Here is a 14538-nt window from a genome sequence, read left to right as displayed (position 1 = left end):
TGATAAATAGTAAATATGAAAAGGGGGAAAAAATGAAAAGAAGAAGAAGAAAAAAAAAACCTTGAGAGAGCCATGATTTGAGAAGCATGTTTCTTAGAACAACAAATAGTGAGTCATCATAATAGAGAAAGAATTAGTCATTCTTTGCAATGCTACAGTACATCCTCTGCATGCGTTATGCAGAAGATATGCAGAATATGGACTAGACTCTAAATCAGAGCATAAATGGCTGATTTTTAACAAACGTTCAGAGAACAATCAACCAAAGGCTGAAATCCCGTGCATTATAGCGTTCTGTATACTGCAGCATCAAGCCATCAACAGAATACAAACTGGATTCAGGCAAGCGGCTCAGAGATGTGGATAATCACAGAGCCTAATACTGACATTTCACACAGGCAACATTACCCTGGATTATACCAAGAGATCTTGCCAGAATGCAGATGACAAGAACAGGATTAGGCATTCCTTGCAGAAACCGGTCAACTAACAGTTGATGCCATCTATCAGGATTACACCAGTTATCTGGCTTCCTGACGCTATTTTCATAGGCAAATGGGGCAAGACTGGGCTAAATCATCAAACTTTTTTTATGTGGGAAGTAGTTCAGATTAAAATATATGAACCAGAATATGTTATTCTACACCAAAATATCATCACACATGAAGTTATGCAAATATCTTTACTTTGGGAATAAATACTCCAGATTTATTTTTTAATAACTTAATATGGAACACTTACCAATGAAAGGAGACATTTTTTTTTAATCCACTTTTAAAGGCAATTAAGTTAAACTTGAGTGAGACATTCTTATTATTCTCTTGCATAAATACATAGAATATATTGTACTTAAAATTTACATTTTACTTGAATCCTAGTTAACTTTCAATGTAAATAGAAATCAAGGGTTTTTACTTTTTAGCTTAACCTGCTTCCAAAGGATACTGAATAAAAAAAACCACTTTTAATGAAGGATAAGTATGTCTATATAGAGATACTTGGAATAGTTATAAGGCAGTATATCATCACATTAATATATGTCTTAATTTCCACATGCGGACAAGAATTTGGTATCCAGAGACTGACAATGCTACCTACATTAGTTCTGTAAATAAGGACATCTGTACTCATTTGTAATAACAGTATCATAAAAGTATGCCAACAAAACACAGGATCAAATGAAAAACAAAACATATTCAAAAGAAGGAATGAGAGAAGAAATTCACTGCTCTGTTATTGAACAAAAACAGGTTTGTCTGGCTGTGGAATGCACGTTACATCTTGCACTGCAGGCATGAGCTCAGTAAAATACAATTAAAGAATTAGAGAACAGTTGTGGATCCGTAACGGAGAAAGGACACCCCAGAGCCCCTAGTCTTCTCAGTGGAAGAAAGATGGTTGCCTTGTAGGAACGTGTTGAAAGCATCTTGCCTTACTGCACTTTTACTGCTTCTGAAAGGCCCAGGTTATTTTTTCTCATCACTTTCTGTTAACATGCCAGTGTTTTCTGTTTGTTTCCACTAGAACTAACACAGTCAACAAACTAAAATGCAGCTGACTCAGTCTGACCAGGAGTGCTTTTTCTAAATTGCGTTTATATTTGTGGCATGCTCAGGTTTATGCTGTGCTTGGTATCTGTTCCAAAATATTTCAGTTGTTAAAGAAGAGCCAAGTTAGCCAAAAGAACAGTTTATCTACATAAAGAAGTGATACCTAGAAATCCTGCCAAGTGAGAAAAAGGTCAGCTATTTAAGCAAGCAGTGAAGTTAACACGTAGCTCCCCCTCTCCCAAGCCTGTTCAGATCTATCATGTGTGAACTGTAAATCTGAAGGGGGACAAACTAGCATTACCCTTATCTTGTCTAACCTGACTATTTCACAGCTGGCATTTTCTGTTTTGTTGATGAGGGGTCTTTTTATGGTGGACACATTTTATTCTTATTTGCCGAGGTGTTTCGTATTCTAACTTAGCTTTTTCTACAAGCAAAATGGTTTGAATCCAAGAGGGGTGAAGTGCCCTTTCTTTAAAAAATGTGTTTACTTGAATGAATTTGTAGTCACACAATTTTTAAGAGTTACAGCTAGATCCACTGGAGAACTGCCTCAGGATTTAGGCAGAACACCCGAGGCGCTGCTGTTTGGGTTTGGGGCTTCAGCTCTGAACCTCTCAAGCTCAGGTGCCGGTGAAGCCTGGAGCTGCCCAGCACCTCGTCCGATTCCCACATTCCCAGGTACCTACAACAGCAACCTTGCAGATGGCCAGAACTGCCCATCTTTTTGGTGCCAAACTTAGCTGCTGAACAAAGTAACAAGGATTCAAGAACAAGCTCTGTTTCTGCCCAAGCCCTCTGGGAGATGCACATTACAGTGGGCACTCTTACAGCTCACCTAACCTTTGGTGACAAGTCACGTTACAGTATCCTCTTACAGTATTTCTCTTGTTCCTAATGCTTCTTGTATTTCTTGTTTTGCAAGAGAAAAACTTACACATGAAGGATGGGGATTGCCTCCAGCCAGCTTCACAGCTAGCCTGGTGCCAACAGCACTTTCCTAGGAGTGAGATAAGAGATAAGGTTTTCGACAGCCTCAGGCTGAGGAGGGCAAGTAACTCCTCTCTCCTGTTTCCTAGGCGAACATTCCAACCACTCTCCTATTCTGCTTAACGCAGGCCCAGCTACCATCTTCCTCCTCCTCCAGCTCAGTTTTGAGTCCTTTCCAAACAGTCACTTGTCTCTCGACTCCGGGGACAGCCCCAAACTGTGAATCTGAGGGGAACAGAAGAACTATGCCCTTGAATAGCATGCCTTGTCTCCCTGCATGGCCAGAATTTCCAGCATCTTGCTTTTTGCAAACCTTCCTGATAGTTCTAGGAAGCAACTTGCTCAGCAGCAAGGCTGTGATTTTCTCCATGTGTCTCTTCCAAATGCCTGCTTCTCAGCACACACCGTGTGGAGAGCTTATAAGCATTAAGGTCCTGGGGTGTTTTTCCCAGGCCAGCCAAACTCCACTGCTGGGTGGATAAGGAGGTCACCATCCCATGTCTCTTCCCTCTCCACCCATTTGCCTGGCTGCCACTGTGCATTTTTCCAAACCATGCCATGGAATTGCAGTTGTGCATCCTTCTCCATTAGAACTGAAGTTGTGTCAACCTCTAGGTTGCTTAGCTGAAATGAGAGGTGCTACAGGAGCTATCCTCAAGGCATTTGTGGTCTTTTTTTGGATCTCATAATTAGGAAAGTTCAAAATACATTCCTGAGTCCAAAGCCAAAAACTACATACTGAAATAATCCTTTACAAATGAAACTTCTCCTTAGCCTGAATTTGATATACCATGCAACTAAAGACACCACCCCAAAACAGTTATTAGGCGAAATTGCAGTGATTGGATGGACTTCAATGGATTTACTACGGGTTCAGGTTTTCCCCTAGACAGCATGAAAACACTACTCAGAGCACTTTGTTGGAAACCAGCTAAACTTTTTTTGTATGTGCGTGAAATAGGAAACATTAATAAGATTTGGAGATATCGGAGAATTAGATTAAATTAAATCCCACATAGAAATGTCAGTGCCTGTTATGGACAGGGTTGTGTTCTAGATTCAGTATCAAATTCAGTACTACATACTCAGTCCCAAAAGATGATGGCTGATAACTGAAATCAAAGTAATAATAAAGGAGCTATTCACTTGCTGTCTGATTGGGACTCCAAATTCTCATCAAATCAGGAGCAAATACAAAAAGTGAATCTGATCACTTCTATTTTAGGTTTTTTTTGATTTGTATTCAACATGCAGATACGGAAAGATGTTGTTTTCTTTTTCAAAAACATGACTCGATTTTGTTGATTGTTGAAAATTAGCTTCATGAATATTTCAGTAAGGAAAAAGCATTTCATCAAGTATTCACCAACTTCACAGAGCTAATACACAATTGACTTAAAATAACTTATGTTTACAAGGCTGTATTACATGGAAAAAAAGCAACTTGGTTGGTCCAAAGTTGGGTATTATTCATCCTAGATATCAAAGCAAAAGATCTTCGAGCCTTTTGGAGGCAGTCAGAGTGAAACATATTGCAAAGGGTGTTTCTTACCAGGCTATATATTTTTAACAGTAATGGGTCTGGGTCAGGTGCAGAACTTCTGAACTGAGTGTCTCTATTTTGCCTCCTGAATCCATTTCAGCATTTGAGTGAATGGACTAGACAAATTCAGATAAAATGCTGAGAAATTTTATGGATTTAACAAGATTGAAAATCAAAATCACATTAATATTTCTGGTGATGCATAACTTGTAGCAAGATTTCCTTGGGAAATCACAGCTTTGTGACTGAGAACCAGAACAAATTTGGCTACCAGCTGTGATAAGTAAGCACAAACATTCCTGTTTGACAAACTGGCTGGAAGCCCATTTACTAAAAACTGTCACCATCTTTATGTTGATTTGCCAAACACAAGGTTACAAAAATTCTGTTGGGTGGGTTTGGGTTCATACAACAAATCTAGAAGGCACACAGATTTCAGATACAAAGTGCTCTTGTCATGTCCTTACTGCTATTTTGAAGACACATTTAATAAAAGTCATCAGTAACATATGTTAGCTATGCTTGTTACAAAAGCAAGCCACCATCAAATCTACTGGAGAATTCATGCTGTAATGGGATTGTTTTGAGCCTTATTATAAAAGGCAAGACTCAAAAAAGTAACTTAATTCTATGTATAGTTTCTTAATAACAAATCTAATATTCCCCATTTATTCTCTGCATTTTCTGAGTGGTAATAACACAGTTTCTATCAACATCAGCAATAGTGTTTTTAACTGCTATGCTTACAAGTTTAACATTTTGGCTTGTTACCTCTTAGATTTCATAAGGGTGTCCAAGAAACATTTTGCTTATGTACAATACACCGTGGAAGGCCAGGGCAGACTCCAGAGATCTGAAGAACTAGCATAGAGGTAGTATTTAGGCTTGCATTTTTGGAATTCTGCTGCTGAAACTAAACGTAAATATACTTAATTACATTTTTGTCATTTAAATCATATTACCTGAAGGTGTGGCCATCTCAGGAAACCAGCTGATCTTACAATTTTTGCCATCTTTTAAAAAAGATCTGTCTAGAAAGATATTCCACTGCTGTAGATAAGTACAAGTATGCCGGTTCTCACCAGAATCTGCACTAGCTTGTGTGGATGGCAGAAAAAAGAAATCTCCTGTTTGACGTAGACCCCAAACTCTCTGGATAAAAGAATTCAGCTTAAAGCCAAGAATTATTTTAGTTCTGAGACACTAGTTCTAGGCCAACCTTAAGCTAAAGATAAATGTCAGTTCTTAATTAGAAGGTTATATTGATATCTATATTATACATCACGTGTGATACTTACAAAGACACTCACTAAAACGAAGGACAACTGATCAATTACTAATGTTTCATATAGTGAATCTGCAATGCTAGCTTTGCCCAATGGAGTCAAGATTCTGCAACTTTTTTTATGAAGAGTATATCCTACAGACATTTACACACATTTCTAAGCAAACATGTTACCGCAGTTGATTTTATCTGCTGAAGTTTTAAAAGCTTTCCGTATTGAAGCCCTATGAAGGCCTACTGATTGAGTATCATTGGTGTGGCTGCCAATTAATATATTTAAATTCTTATATTTCTGAGATTATATTGTGTCAAAATTTTTCAATTTTCATCTTTGACTAAAGCATATGAATTTTTCTTTTTCTAATTGAATTTGAGAATGATTTTGGAGAAATATCATTATTCCCAGTGCATTTTTGGCAGAATGACAAACAAAAACAATGCAGTGCCCAAATATACTTCACAACTGGTATTAAATTGTGTAACATGAGCTCAGCTAGACTCAAGAGCAGAGACAAGTAATTATCTCCCTCCTTTCCCTACTAGTCCCCCAAAACGAGGGAAAGTTCATGTAATCAGCAATGACAACACACAATGGAGTCCCAGGTATACACGCATGCTACCTGAGTAGATCAGACCACTGCTATGTGTCAGCACAGATCTGCAATTAATGCTAATGTGAAGTTTTTTCATACCAAAAGACTGCAATTAAACACTGAAACAGTGCTGATTTGTGATGCCATTGACTAGTTCATGTCACAGAACTCCTTAATGAAAATCAGTTTTTTTCATAGTGAGCCTTAAATGTTATCAATCAAAGCCCAGTTGCCTATGGATGTGGACACGCTTTGAAATAATATGCTATCATCAGGATAAATAAGGACACTTCCATTTCTCAGTGTCAATGGAAAAGCACTCAAAGCTTTTGGCTGCCTGTTTACGAATTTTAATGAGGCCTGGGTTTGTCTCAGAAGGAGGTAGCCTTAGTTTTCAAAGTGATTCAGACAAGTCACTACAATATTAGAAAACAGTACAAAAGCATGAGCAATAATATAATAAAGCACTTTGATGAAGCTATGTTGGGGAGGGGAAGCCAGCTTATATAAAATCACCCCCACCGTTGCTCCTCCTAAGCTACAAAACTACCAACTTTTGGATCTGTTTCCAATGTCATTTTCACCTTTTGTTGCTAAAAAGTTTGTAGTATGGAATGAACAGTAAAAATAGAGGCTGATTGTTATATTTTAGTCTCAGACGGAGGATGATTTGACACTTCTCACCCATCAGACAATTACAGGGCAGACTCAAGTTAATTTTGGCTTTAGAAAATGTTTGTTTACTTGAATTAATTTAGCACGGTATTTAAACCTGGAATATGATTTCTCTCTAGCAGAACCTAATCCATTAGCAAGGCCTTCAAGGTTCCCAGTCTAACCTCTGCTTTTCAAGTCCCCCAGACATGTGTGCACATCTATGTACCGCAGCAGCCCTGTAATGCCTTTGTCCCAACTACGGCCACAAACAGAGGGAAAAGCTGCCCTGCCTGGACCCTGGATCCTATTCCAGCCTCTTTCCTTGTTTTATTTCTTACCTTCCCTGTATTTCCTAGCTGTGGGCAGACCTATGCATTGTTTTCTTACCTGCAAAATGGAGAACATCACTGCCCACTGGCTCAATACTGGCACGAGGCTTGTTTCTGCAGCATCCTTGATTTCTTCCACAAGCCAGCCTTCAGGGCTCTGTGAAAACTTGGGCTCTGCTGGCACGGGCTCAGGAAGAAACAATAGGCAAAAAAAAAGTCAATATTTGCCAAACAGAAAAGGCCAGCTCCCGCATAAGGTTTCCACGGCCTGGTGAGTCATGTAGAGTGAGAAAGGTCATCAATACTAGATTCATTAAAATCTGGTTGCTTTAGGTGAATGCCGTGGTGACTACAGAAGACCAATGCTTAGACCAAAAAGCCAGCTCCCAGGTGGTCACCCTCTGAGCACTGGATGAGCTACCAAAGACCCGGGAGCTGGGAGGAGGAAGGGTAACTCTCCGGTTGCTGTAAGAAAGAAGAAACTGATTTCTCCCTCTCCCCCAGCTCCATCTCCCCATCTCTCAGCACAAGCAGCTCCCCTCTGTGCTACCATGTCCCTGTCTCTGCTGCTGGAAAAATGTGGGGTGGGAGGGTCCCTCATTCAGCTTCCCTTCAGCTGGAAAGGTGGCACATTTGTAAGATCTAGCAGGTGAGCAGAAATTAAATGACATGACAATTCCTGTCTTGATGATAGGGAGCAGTATATGGGGTTGTTAAAAGTCTCTCAGGAAAAACCTTCATTTGCTCTCTCATCTGAGTTACTTAGGACCTGCTGTACTTATCTTCAGGATCTCCACTTTGCTTTCTGAAGGCAGACCCTTAAATGCAACAGCAGATGGAAATCCCAGGCTTCTTGGGAGCTTCTATGAGTTTTCACATGTTCAGACAAAACTCTCTCAGTTTGACCTTACTGCCAGGAACTTCTAAAAACACTCACCATTCTGCAGAAATGAATTAGAATCACATAAACTCAGTGCTGCTGTTCTTCTCATCTTCTTTTCATGTCGTTATGCCCATTTCCTTCCATGTCCTTGTTTTACTCTCATCTTTACCTACTTTCTTCTCCAACCTTATTCCACATTCTCATATTCCTTGTTCATGCCTCTTTCTTATGCAGCTGTTCAAAAACTTATCTGATGTTCTAATTTCTTTTACCTTTCATGTTCATTCTGCTCCCTCTTCCTTCAAACTGCTTACTTATGCTAAGGCCCAGCTTTCAAATTCTTTTTAATTCCCCTGCACTTACACTTAGTGCCACCCCCCAACTGATTTTTTTCATCTTTGTTGCATTTCCCTCATCTATCCCATATTTCTCCTTGTTGTGAAAGATAAAGGAGCCAGTAGTCTTAGCATGGCAAAGTCATAAACAGAACAACTGCACATTTGAAAAAATCAGTTCTTTTCAGCCAGGAATGGCAGACTCTAAGCCAAGTTAAGTATTGTCATAGTACCCTTCAAAAAAGTTGGAAGTAGGTGGGAAAATTTCTATTCATTCCTAAACTCAGCACTGGTTACTACTGCATGAGAGCACATGAAATGTTATATTCATCACACTCAGTTAATGAGATCAGTTGATGGTATAAAGCACATTTAGGAAGTGGTAAATTCATGCAATATATAAAATGCTTTATTCTGGCATTTAAACACTGCCATACCCAGTGAAAAATTTTTCTGCCTTGCAATACATTAACCATTATCCCAACACCAGAGTAGTTGTTAGCTGACTCTGTTTACTGTCTGGGCAGGTGATAACCACACCTATCCATGAGTAGAGTCATTAACATTTTCCTGGAAGGGGCATAAAATAGTTTGGAAGTCTGAAACTTTTACCTGATTAAGGGCTAAGGCATTCTTACAGGCACATAGTATACATTTGGATCATTACCAAAAAAGCGTGATCTCCCAAATCCCTTCTACCATCTGTAAATGGAAAATAGATATATAAAAGCTGACCCCAGAACCACAGACTAAGTCACACAGGTGTGAAGCGTCATAACCAGCTATCAGCTGGACAATATCAAGTAAAAGACACTTCTGGATCTAATCTAGTAGGTAGGTAGACTTTATTCTCTTTTCATTGCTGCTCACTTGCTTCTGTAAACATTGGCATCTCATGAGCTACATTTGGATTCTGTCAGAGAAATTATTTTATGTTCTTTTAACTTAGCTTTTCTTAAAGCAGTTATAGGGTAACAGGCAAATGTGAAAGTCTTTGTAGGCTTTGCAACAGTGAGTCTTTAAACATGTAGTGGTGCGTCAGTTTTTCAGACAGATCACAACCCTAGCACATTGTTTCAGGACGTCTAAAGAGTAAGTCTGAATTTCTTGAATTTGTGGTGTTCAGACTGTAGATAATAGCAACATCTCTTCCACATTCTTAATTCCCATTACTTTTTACATTATCCTGGTGCCTGGGAGTCACAGTCATGGATTTGGGTCCCCTACGTGCTGGCTTGGGAAGCACCCTGCAAGATAACCACAATTAGTGCCTCTGTAACCCGAGTATAAGGAAATGTGTTCTGACCCCAGCCTCCCAGTGACATTTTTTGTTGTCCAGGAATGTATACTACAAAGCCTCATCTGCCAACAAGAGTATATATGTTAGGTCAGAAGATCCCTTCCCTAAATGGGTCAGATGGTGGAAATCACCCAGCCAAGCCACATGAAAAGGCTGCAAGCTGGTCCAGGGGGCAATTAAGAGAATTTCTGTTTATATGAGAGCCTTTTGCTCAAGATTACCAATCTCCTGACAAAAGGACTACTTAAGAATGCAGTAAAGATTACAAAACCAGATAAGAACATACAAAGACTTTAAACAGGGTTGTAAAGATAGTAGTATTTATTAAAAACCAGGTCTCCATGCATCTGAGGGCACTCCAGCAAAGGAGAACAATCAAAACATTTAACAAGCGTGTGAATTTGGAGCTCAGATACTCCCTCAGAGGTCTGGTGCTATCTTAATGTAAAAGTGACATTTCTTGCCCAGTAGATGAACAACATATTCTATATACAAAACAGCAAAACTGTTCACTGAAATGCTCATGAGATGCGATGCCTATTTTGCTAAGAAAGAAACAGAACATGTAGAATTTATGTAATAACATGACCTTTCATGCTCAAGCCATGGATAGCATTTTCAGTACCTGGGATTAAAGGTTAGGCATTTCTGGGTCCCAGTCCCACGATGAGATTTGGAAATTTGTTTCCACTCACTGTAGAGTAAGCAGTGACAATAAGCCTTCACCAGAAAGAAGTGCTTGAATATCAAAACAACCGTCAAGCTTTAACCTCATCAGGTGGGAATGAACTTCAAAACAGGAAAGCATAAAGCAGTACAAGCCCTAAAGCCATATTCTGTGTCTTGAGATGGAAGTTATGAACCACAGAAATCCTGTGTCAGCAGATCTCAGATCATGGTAGGCATGCAGGGAATAAAGAGATTATCAAAACTGGGATGAGCTAAGCCCATGACGTACAACACTGCAAATGATCTGCTATTCAACAGGTGCCAGCACAGAGCTTTCAACACTGGGGACAGATGTTTGAAATGCTTAATGGGAGCAAGAAGCCCTGCCTCTGCATGTTGAACCTGCTTCTGGAGCCTCCTCAAGCGCTTGGCCAGGCAAGTACAGCGGCAGTTTAATTTTCTGCTCCCAGAATTATGACTTCCTGCACAGGCTGTTAGAGACCCTGCTGCTGATCTAGGTGAAATGCTCAGGTTTTATGTTTTGAAATAAGCAGGTCTTTGGCAACTGCATGACATTTGTTTGTTTTCCATCCATACAAACACAGCAATTCTAAGCATTGCAGCTAAAAGTGAACATGAATATTTGTTACAGAGGATGTGAATTCACAGACTACTAAGTACCCATAAATCCAGTCTTATAATATATTAGAAGAAAATAATGTGTTTAGTCAAGTGACCTATATCTTAATAAAAATACAATGATTCATATTTCCAGCTACTGCAAACAAATAATTTTAAGAACACCCTCTTAGGTATTGGGGAATGGTACTCTTTTCATCATCCCATGTTACTGATGAAAAAATCAAGACTGCAGCTTCTTGCAAGAGGAGTTTGTCATAATTTATATCTGATCTCTGGCACTGAGAGGAATCCTGTATGAGCCCCTTTCCAGCTGTAACTCAGATTAGCTTTACTCCTGCTTTGGGTGTACATGATTCTTTCTGGACCTCGAAATGGAAGCAGGATTATTTGAGCTAAGGCTCAAATGATCAACTAGCATAAATAAGTATACCTTCCTCTGTTTGACTAGAAAAGGAAAACACAAGCAATTGTATGATCCTCCTTTTTTATTTTATGGGAATCCAAAAGTATTAAGCACTTCAGACCTCCCTTTCTTAATAAGAGAGACCTTGTTTAAATGGTTAACATCAAAACAGTAAACTTACAGACTATAAAGTCTGTCTTTACTGCCAACTGATTTGTTTTTCTTTGTTATATCCATTGCTGAGATTTTTTTTAAGGATTAGTTTTTCCTCAGATCTGATTAGATGTTCTAGATAAAGCCCTGGGTTGAGGTTTTGTTCTTTGCCTCATAAGTTCTGACCCCACAGATTTTTTCTCTTAATTTGGAAAGGCTTATGACCTGAAATTGGAAATGCAAAGACCATAGAAGCATTGCCCTTCTCTCTAGATTAGATATTGAACTGTCTGTTTAGCTGCCCTGTGGACACTTTAGTTTATGGTACAGATGCTTGTAGGAGAACAGAGAAACCAGGAAAAATATTTCCCTCTTCAGAAGACTTGTACTCTGTACTTAGGAAAGCCGAACTCACCATCAAAGGAATCTTTGGCCACCTTTTCCTCATCATGATAAGTCCCAAATGAAAAGGGCTCAGCATGAAAGAAAAATGGACAGATTGATATTCTTCATATCGGTATACTGAACTTTACCTACAGAAATGCTGTAACAGTGGTTAGGAAGAGAGGACACCATTAGGTCTTCTGGGGGTTAGTCTCCAAAAGAAAAGGGCTGGACATAAAGTGCTGGATTTTTCCTACAGAACTTTCTATGGCCTGTCTAGTTTAAAATGTCACTGAAGCTATAGACTGCCTTGGATATTCACAGGAAAGTCCAGAAAACTCTTCTCTGGATATTTGAATAGAGGTGCCTGGGAATCTTGGCATTTATTTAGAGACGGTAATATCTGCACAATGAAAATAATTTTTCAAGCTTTCAAAGGTCTTTTCTAGCTTCCCACATTTCTCCAGACTCGTGATTCCAAACTACAGTCATCATTCTTTCCCCACCCCTTAACAATTGATGTATTAGGCTCCTTCACATTCTTTATTCCCCATTACAGAAAAAAAGAAATACAATTGTTCTTGCCTGAAACATTCATTTTCTCCATAAGCCACTGCTCCCTCCATCCAACACTGCAATATTTGAATCTGATAAACGTGGTTAAGAATCTTAGATTTTGTGGGATCCCAATGGATTAGGAAATCAGCAAGTGCTCTTCTTGTATTTTACAGCAGTGCTAAAAAATACATAATTGCCAGAGATATTTTTTTCTTCTTTGTAATCAAAGGCAATCAAACATTATTTACTGTGTGGTCAGTATGAGCCTGAATAATATAAATTGTAATCACAAAAGAGCTTTTAGGTGAGTGGGAAATAACAGCTAAGGTTTTTTTTCCCCTTAAAAAACCAACTACCAAACCCAGGAACACAACAAACACAATGCCATTTTAGTGCATTTCTGGGAATACTTAATTAGACCTATGCAGCACAAGTCAATATTAAAGCTCCATAACAAATTTATACATTTTAAAAATTCAATGGGATTCAAATCCAAACAAAGGCTGCTAAGTGACAGAGAAATAATAGAATTACTGCTGTATGCTAGGATACTGGCTATAACAAATAATCATGCCATTCTCTGTCATCAGTCCACAGGGATCCCAGTAGAAATGACTCCTCTTGAGGTCCAGAAGAGAAAAACAAAAAATATTCCCTAACCTGTTCCCTCTGTACAGTTGTTGCATACTTCCTAAATGGAGTGATGCTCAAACAATTGAGGAGCATATCCCATACTGCAAAAGATCAGTGCTTAGAGCTAATTTATCAATTTTTTAAAATATGGGACTGTCATACAGGATATGAATGGCAAATAACATGCTGAAGTGCACATAAAAACTGTTAACAAACAAAATTTTTAAGAGCTCCATGAGCTTTTCCACCACACAGCTTTGTCAGCAGCAATGCACCTTCTACAGACACCTTTCATTTTCCTAATCATCGTTCCACTTTGTTTCAGTGCCAAAACAGACTCAAATTCAGCCAGCTTCATGTGGAGACAATCTAACATTTGTATTACGAAGTAAGCAGACCTGCAAGAAATTAGATTCCAATTAATTAGATGTCAGTTTGGTTTCAGGTTTTTTTCTACAATAGTGTTATTATATAGAAACATTTTTCTCCTTCTGCTTATCCACACTCTTAAAAATTATGTCCAGACTCCTTTTTTACAGCTCATCCACTGACAGATCTTTCTCTTAGCCCTTGACAAATGCCGCAACACACCTTCCACGTTCATTCACAGCCTTTCCTTCTGACCTGCCCATTTTTCTCACTGACTACTCTTCACATCTGCTGCAGCTTTACTTCCTCCCATGCATCATCCTAAGCTGTTCTTGCCTCTCTGGGTCACGCACGATCTGGTCCATCCTTTCCCCATCCCTTCCTGGGGCTGACTCCTGCCTCCACACAGCTGGCTACACCAGCCATTGCTTTTCCAGTCAGCACCATCCAGCTTTTCCTGGCACTTCTCTGAGACATGGAAGAAGTGTCCAGGGAAGAGGCAGCAGCCACCTCCTTTGTGAGAATGCTTGGTGAAATATTCAGGGTGGCTGTGTCCTTGGCACACTGGTCAGTATCGTCTCATCAGTACTTTCTCCTCCAGAGACTGCTGACTTTCAAGAAAGACATAGTGCTTGACATTGCAATACCCTGCAAAATGACCTCTGTATTGTGTTGGTGCAGTGACTTTTGACTGGTGGATGTCCCCAGCCCCCTGGGACTCATGATATTGGCATTACTGTATTAACAAAGAACCCAGAGCAGGGGTAAGAGCAACCCACAGAGTTCAGATCTGACTTTTTTAAAATTCCAAATTTTGATTTCCTTTGGACTTATCATCAACTTTATAGCATCAAATAAAGCTGTTTTTTAAGCCTGATGACATTACACTGCCATGAGAGAGATCTTATGAAAGTCACTATTGGCACACTACATGCTGTACAAAGTACTCTGTGTGGTATTTGCATAGTCCTTCCACAGTGACTGGATGAGCAAAGACATGACATACAGTCTATGTTTATAAAATGTCACATAACCAAAAATCTTGTTCAGGGAGTTACATGATGGAAACATGAAACAGTTTTAATACAAAACAAAACCCATGACTTTTATTAGTACTTAGAAGTGAAATCTATCCCTAGGCCACTTTTTTGACATGCAGGCTTCAGGAGAGCAGAATGGCATCTTGTTAGAGGGAGACTAGGCAATGAAGGTGCTAAATGAGTAAAAGCATCTTTACAGACCCTTAGCATCCAGCACTTACT

The sequence above is a fragment of the Harpia harpyja genome, chromosome Z (assembly GCF_026419915.1).
Source record: "Harpia harpyja isolate bHarHar1 chromosome Z, bHarHar1 primary haplotype, whole genome shotgun sequence".
In the NCBI taxonomy this organism is placed as follows: Eukaryota; Metazoa; Chordata; class Aves; order Accipitriformes; family Accipitridae; genus Harpia; species Harpia harpyja.
The sequence above is the reverse complement of the archived record's forward strand: the minus strand, read 5'-3'. Positions refer to the sequence as shown.